Here is a 7,651-nt window from a genome sequence, read left to right on the forward strand (position 1 = left end):
CCATGGGGGAGGGGAAGGAAAAAAAAAAAAAAAAAAAAAAAAAAGAGGTTAGAGTGGGAGAGAGCCAAAGCATAAGAGACTGTTAAAAACTGAGAACAAACTGAGGGTTGATGGGGGGTGGGAGGGAGGGCAGGGTGGGTGATGGGTATTGAGGAGGGCACCTTTTGGGATGAGCACTGGGTGTTGTATGGAAACCAATTTGACAGTAAATTTCATATATTAAAAAATAAAAAAATAAAAAAAAAAAAGTCAGAATCAAAGGAAGTCTAGGTGGCTGAAGTCAGCGAGGAACACTACTAACCGAAGGGTAGAAAGTCAAAGTGTTAAGTCACACAGACATTTGCAAGATATAATCCACATAGTTTGTTTTTTTTTTTTTTTTTAACAAAAGAGAAAAAAGACCTATATTTTATAGACCTGTATTCTTTTTAATTTTATTTTCAGGGAGGGAGGGAGAGCAAGCCAGCGAGCATGGAGGAAGGGCAGAGAGAGAATCCCAAGCAGGCTCTGCCCTGTCAGTGCAGAGCCTGATGTGGAACTCAAACTCACGAACCATGAGATCATGACCTGAACCGATAATCAAGAGTCAGATGCTTCACAGGCTGAGCCACCCAGGTGGCCCTATAGATGTATATTCTTAAAAGATCCTTTTCACTGACTTTTAGGAAATCGATTTAGAAGTAGCCATAGCATACACCTGAAACTAATGTTATATACCAATTTTACCTCAACTGAAAAAACAAAAGTAGCCACAGTAAGGAAAGGCAGCGAGGTCATTTTTCTTGATTAGAATCTCTGTTACAAAGGTAAGATGTGACAGAGGAAAAGTGTGTGAAATAGGTGGACTTATATGTGCATGAGCACAAAGAATGTAACTTGTCCAAGGAAAGAGGAGCAAATAGGATCCCACGGCGTCTGTGATTTCTAAATAACCTAAGCTAAAGACACACAATTGAACTGCTTTTGGGCTTTCATTTTCCAGAAAAAAGTGGTCAAGATATGCAGAGAAAACTTTCTACACACAGAACCAAACATTGTTCAAAACTGCAAATGCAAAAAACCTTAAAATCCATGGTTAAGGTGGCTGGAATTGAAGAGAAACCTTCTAAGTTGGGGAAAGAAAAAAGGGGGGGGGGAGGATAAATCCAGAAAAGCCAACAAATGCCACATGCCTTATTCATAGACTTTTTAAGGACTCCACGATGGAATACAGGATCCCTGCCAAAGTGGAGGTCAGGTCACACAGCTGCAAGGTCCGGGACCCTCGGAAAAGTAACTGTCCTTCCCTTGTAGGTAAACTGAAGGGAAGTCTACCCATTGGAGAAGGATGATGGGGATGGCTGCCTCTCTCAGCTCCTCCTTCTCCTTGGAGGTGGAGTTGACGTAAGTGAAGGTTCCAGAACTAGAGAGAGGTCATATACAGATGAAGGTTTAATAAAGGGACTACTCTAATTTGGATTTGGGGTAAAAAGAATTCAAGAAACCACAGAAATAATAAACCTTAGTGATATTTTAGCCCCTTCTTTTTGTAAACATCCCTACAAGGCTCTGGCAGTTCACTTTTGACCTGTGCTCCCTAATCCAGGCCAGGTTTTATTTGTCTCAGCCCCAGGAAGCTCTGTGGGTGGGCCCCAGCTGCTGGGGACTACCAGTAAGGCTGGACCCTGCAGAGTGAAGGCCCACTACAGCTGACTTAGTTACAGAAGGGGTACTGACTCCCCCCTCCCTTCTTTCATTTCCCTGGGACCCTCAGTGCTAAAAGCCACCATTATGAGTGTGGGCTAACTATAGACCACAGAGAATTAAACAGGGCTATTCCTTTCATCACAACTCCTCTATTAGATATCATTGCTTTAACGGATACATTCAAAAAACATGAATGAATGGTTTATTGATTTGACTAATACATTCTACTTACTAAAAACTTTACCGGAGAGAGAGGCACGTCCTCTCTAAAACCTTGTTCTTCACTCCGCTCCACTAAGCTGGGCCTGCTCCTGACCCCCAAGAGCTAGAACCGTGAATAAGAGAACCACAGGCCCCAAATGGTGTCCCATAAGTTAGGTATTATGTCTTGGTTTAGTGATTTGGGACCCTAACCTAACTGCAGTTTCAGCCCCCCAGAAATGTAACCTTTACCTGGTCAACATGGGAATATCCTGGTCAGCACTAGGAAATTTACTGCTAGACCCTTTCCATTCCCTTTAGGAGCACAACCTTGCCTAAAACAATGGGTTTGTTGATAATAATTTCCCTTTTTCCCCCATTCCCTAGCTTTAAAAACATTTCCTTTTCTGTAGCCCTTTGGAGCTTCCCTTTACTTGCTAGATGGGGATGCTGTCCAATTCACAAATGAATTAATAAAGCCAATTCAATCTTTAACATTTACTCGGTTGAGGGGCACCTCGGTGGCTCAGTTGGTTAAAGCATCTGACTTCAGGTCATGATCTCAAGGCCCATGAGTTTGAGCCCCACATCGGGCCCTGTACTGACAGCTCGGAGCCTGGAGCCTGCTTCGGATTCTGTGTCTCCCTTTCTCTCTGCCCCTCCCCTGCTCACCCTCTATCTTTCAAAAATAAACATTAAAACTTTTAAAAACAGAAAATAAAATTTACTTGGTTGAATTTTTGTAATTTAACAGAATTAATTGCCCTGAATGGGGTACCACCATATGGGCAAGTCCCAGGACACAAACAGTTGCCCTGCAGATGACCTTCAACTTTAACTTCTACTCTGTGGCTGTGTCACTTCCTTACCTGAGAAGTACCTACCTTCACCAGTACAACCAAACATTCAGTGTCCTCCAGCCCCACAGGGCTCACTGGTCGCTAAAGGAGAGCAGGTCTAGTGCTGGTTAGCACATCCTGCTGCCTATAGGTAAACACACCAAGTTTTACTGAGTACAGGACACACACCAAAGGCACCATAATATTGATCTAACAAAAAAGATAAAATTTTTTCCTTTTTGGGTCAATTCTCCTGGCTCTCTACTACTCAATGGTCAGACTGGCTAGGGGGAAAAAAGGTTTTAAAATCCTAGTGTGTGACCTTCTATGATTCTGGATCCTAAGATTCCTAAGGTGCTTTATCACTGGCTCCAAAAAACAAGCAAGAGACCAGTTACCTCAAAAGCCTGCCAATGCCAGATTCAAATTTTAACACATTATTTTTTAAATAGCCCAAACAAGCAGATTTTTAGCCATTTAGAGCCTGTCTGCTTTTTATACCCCCATTAAAACCTCCCCTGACTGCTATTCCCCACTGATAAGCCAGAACCTTCTGATTATAAGCCCCAGGCTGCCACGGTCATTCGGGACTATTTGACCCAGAGCCTCACCCCTCCCCCTCAACACGCATGTGCACAAGCTGTGCTGCTGGGCTACCTCACCTAGACATCTAAGTCCCCTTGTCCCACCTCTATCTCCTCTCCAGGAGGCCATCCTCCCCTCCAGATGGTGGCTTCTACACCACAAGCTTCTAGACGGTCTTGTGATATGAGGACCTTCCCCTCCAAGCACCACTCAGTAAAGTTTGTGTGTCATTGCCTCTTGTGGTTATACCTTTTTCCTTGATCAGCCCCCAAATTCTTTGAGCCCCTACAAACCTATATCCCATATATAAAGAACTCTTTGGGCTCCTGGGTGGCTCAGTGGATTGAGCGTTTCTTGATTTCAGCTCAGGTCATGATCTCATGGTTTGTGGGTTTGGGCTCTGCGCTGACAGATTCTCTCTCTGCCCCTCCCACACTCACTCTCTCAAAATAAATTAAAAAAAAGAGCTCTTAAAACTCAACAAGAAAACCCAATTAAAAATGGGCAAAAGACTTGAACAGCTACTTCACTAAAGAGGATATACAAGAGGCAACCTTCATTAAAGATGATCCACATCACTAGCCACTAAAGAAATCTAAAATTGCAATGAGATGCCGTTATACACCTATTAGATTAGAGGGGGCAGGTGGGGAAACAATACAAACTATTCTAAGTATTTACCTAAGAGAATTGAAAACTTATGGTCACAGAAAAACCTGTATGTAAATGCTTATAGCAACTGTATTCATAATCACCAAAAACTGGAAACAACCTGTCCTTCAACTGGTGAAAGGATCAATTCAGGTCCAGCCATCCAATGGAATGCTACCCACCAACAAATATAAATCAACTACTGACGCACACAAGTCTCTCTTTTGACATCAGCTTTAGCGACATTTTTCTAGATAGGTCTCCTCAGGCAAAGGAAATAAAAGCAAAAATAAACAACTGAAGCTACATCAAACTAAAACGCTTTTGCAGAGCGAAGAAAACCATCAACAAAAAGGCAACCTACTGAATGGGAGATCTTGCAAATGATATATCTGATAAGGGGTTAATATCCAAAATTTTAAAATTTATAAAATATCCAAGTAATATCCAAAATAAAAGAAGTTCTACAGCTTAACACCAAAAAACAATCCAATTAAAAAACGGCAGAGGACCTGAATAGACATTTTTCCAAAGAAGATATACAGGTGGCCAACAGACACATGGAAAGATGCTCAACATCATTATTCATCAAGGAGATGCAAGTCAAAACCATAAGATATCCCCTTACACATGTCAGAATGTCTAGAATCAAAAAGACAAGAAATAACAAGTATTAGGATGTGGAGGAAAGGGAGCTCTTGTGCACTGTTGGTAGGAATGCAATCTGGTGCAGACACTCTAAACAGTCTGAAGCTTCCTGAAAAAATTGGAAATAGAAATACCATACAATCCAGTAATTCTACTTCTGGGTACTTACCTGAAGAAAACAGAAATGCTACTTCAGAAAGATATATACCCCTATGTTTTTGCAGTATTTTATAATGGCCAAGACATGGAAGCAATCTATCCATCAATGGATGAATAAAGGGGTGTGTGTGTGTGTGTGTGTGTGTGTGTGTGTGTGTGTGTGTGTGTATACACACAATGGACTACTACTAAGTCATAAAAAGAAAAATGAAATCTTGCCATTTGCAACAAGGGATGAAGCTAGAGGGTATCATGCAAAGTGAAATAAGTCAGATAAAGACAAATACCGTATAATTCCACTTACATGTACACTCTAAATAATATGGGGCACCTGGGTGACTCAGTCAGTTGAGTGTCAGACTCTTGATCTTGGCTCAGGTCATGATCTTATGGTTTGAGTTTGAGCCCCGTGTCAGGCTCTGCACTGACAGTGAGGATCCTGCTTGGGATTATCTCTCTCCCTCTCTCTGCCCCTCCCCCACTTTGCGCACGCGCTCTCTCTCAAAAATAAACTTTAAAAAAATCTAAAAAATATAATGAACAAATAACAAAAGAAAGATACACTCATAGAGAACTGGTGGTTACCTAAAGAGAAAGGGGTGGGGGGAGGGGCAAAATGGGTGCAGGGGATTAAGAGGTACAAACTTACAATTATAAAATAAGTCACAGGGATGAAAAGTACAGCAAAGGGAATAGTCAATATTGTAATACACTTACCTGGTGGTGAACCTGAGCCCCCTCCCCATCAGGACAGGGCAGGGTAGGAGGTTGGACCTGGGCAGCGTGGAGCAGCAAGAGTCCAAGATTCCACGTGGGAGTCAGGAGAAGCTGGCTAGTCCTCCTGGCCATGTGACCTTGAGCAAGTCACACTCCCTCTGGATGGATTCAACCTCCCCCAGGGAAGACACCCTCTACGCCTCCCCCAGCTTAGACCCCAACCAATAGACAATGCCAGAGCAGCACCTCTCTCTCGTGGGGGTAAAGGTGGAGGGATCAGCAAGACAGAGAGCAAAGGCAGGGCCTTCCTGCATCACCTGGAGGCTGAATCCCACTCTGCAGCCAGGGAGACCCCCAGTGGGAACCTGGGCACGAGAAACCTCTGTTAGGCTGGGCTTCCTGGGAATCAAGGGGCAGCAGGTCACGGGGTGTAGTGGAAAATCCCTGGGAGCTGGGAACCAAGTCCTGCTATGGCATTAACCCCATGGCCTTGAATGACACTACACCAGCCATGTGCCTCCCAGGGCAAATAGGCTCTCGTGCCGGATGCCCTGTTTGCCCACCAGGCCCGTCCTACCTGATTTTTCACCCTGCTCCGCACTCACAAGCTGACCTCTCCGCATCTGCACCAGCCAGGCTCCCCTGCCCTCTGGTTCAGGTGGCTTGGCCAACAGGGGGAGCTGACAGGACAGGGCAGTGGGCAGAGCCAGGGGCCAGGGTAATTATTCCACTTGTGCCCTTCCTGTCATGGGGCAGGCTGGCAGGTGCTGCCTTCCTCCTCCGAAGGCCTCAGTTCCTGTGGGGCTGCTCCCACTGGTGCTGATACCTGCCAGGTCCCCGCACCCTCACGACAGGGCCAGGAATGGCTGCTGCACCACCCTGCTTGGCTCCCCTGAGGCCCACAGCTCCGTCAGTAGTTCTCCTACTAAATCCACCTCCATTACCTCTTTTCTGGTTTGTGCCACCAGTTTCTCACCAGGAACTGAACGGATCCAGCACTTGATAAACATTTCATCATTAAATCCTGCCACGTGCCAACGTGGGGTCCAACCCTATGCCACAGGGTGGCCCCTGCCACATACCAGGATGACTCCGCTCTTCTCCTCGGAGGCCCGGCCAGTCAGGGAAAGAGAAACTCAAGCTAGAATCCAGGTCTCCTGCCTTCCTGCCTGGAGATTTGGGGGAAGAGATGCATCTAGGAGTGTGTGTGTGCTCACATGCGCACTGAGATGGATGTGAAGTTTCCACAGTAAGTACATGGTGGGGAAGTCAGGTACCCATTAGCGAGCACACGGCCCCAGCGTGTCCCATGGGCACCAGTTACAGGGCTGTGCCCTTGCAGTTTGGGGTGAAAGGCTTCAGTGGTCGTTAACCTCTGGGTACCTTTACTCCCTGCTTTGCCCTCCCAACATTATTGTAATCAATCTTCTGTCTGAAACACTCTGTGGTTTGTTTTCTGGACTAGTCCACTCACTGTTACAGGGCCCCAGTTATTTCCTTAGCTGTATCTCACTTCTAAACCAGAGGTCAGGGTAGAGACAAGATAAGATTACCCACTGAGCCCCAGCACTAGAGCTCCAGACACAGAAAATGTCATAATAGCTTCTGATAAAATTCCACACCGTGACCAGAAGATGGCGGTACGCCACCATCCCGAGTCCCCAACTCCCCAGTGGTCCAGCCACACAGGAGGGGAGAGGGGCTGCTCACTAGCTTAGGTCTGTGGGCACTCAGGTAGCCCGAAGACCATTCTGCTTCAAGTGCATGTATCAGCCAGGTAAGACAAACACAAATAAAACCTCAAAACTGCAATCATGGAATAAATTCCTTTCAAACACCAAAATGTTATCTTTGCCTTAGATTTCTGGTACATATTTGGAATGGGATAAACCATAATTCTTAATTAGAACAGAACACGCTGAGTGTGGAGCCTGCTTATTCATATATTCTCTCTCTCTCTCTCTCTCTCTCTCCCTCCCTCCCTCCCTCCGCTCCTCCCCCCCCCCCCCCCCCCATGCGCTCTCGAAAAAATAACAGAACATTTAAAGGAAGATCCATGGAGCATCACCAGTCAGCTAAACCAGACAGTTTGGGTCTGAATTTGTTCTGGAATGTGTTATCCTAATAAAGACCTGGGGGGTGGAAGAGTACCTGATACACGAGCT

The sequence above is a fragment of the Panthera pardus genome, unplaced genomic scaffold (assembly GCF_024362965.1).
Source record: "Panthera pardus isolate Hobbes unplaced genomic scaffold, ASM2436296v1 HiC_scaffold_8, whole genome shotgun sequence".
Taxonomy (NCBI): Eukaryota; Metazoa; Chordata; class Mammalia; order Carnivora; family Felidae; genus Panthera; species Panthera pardus.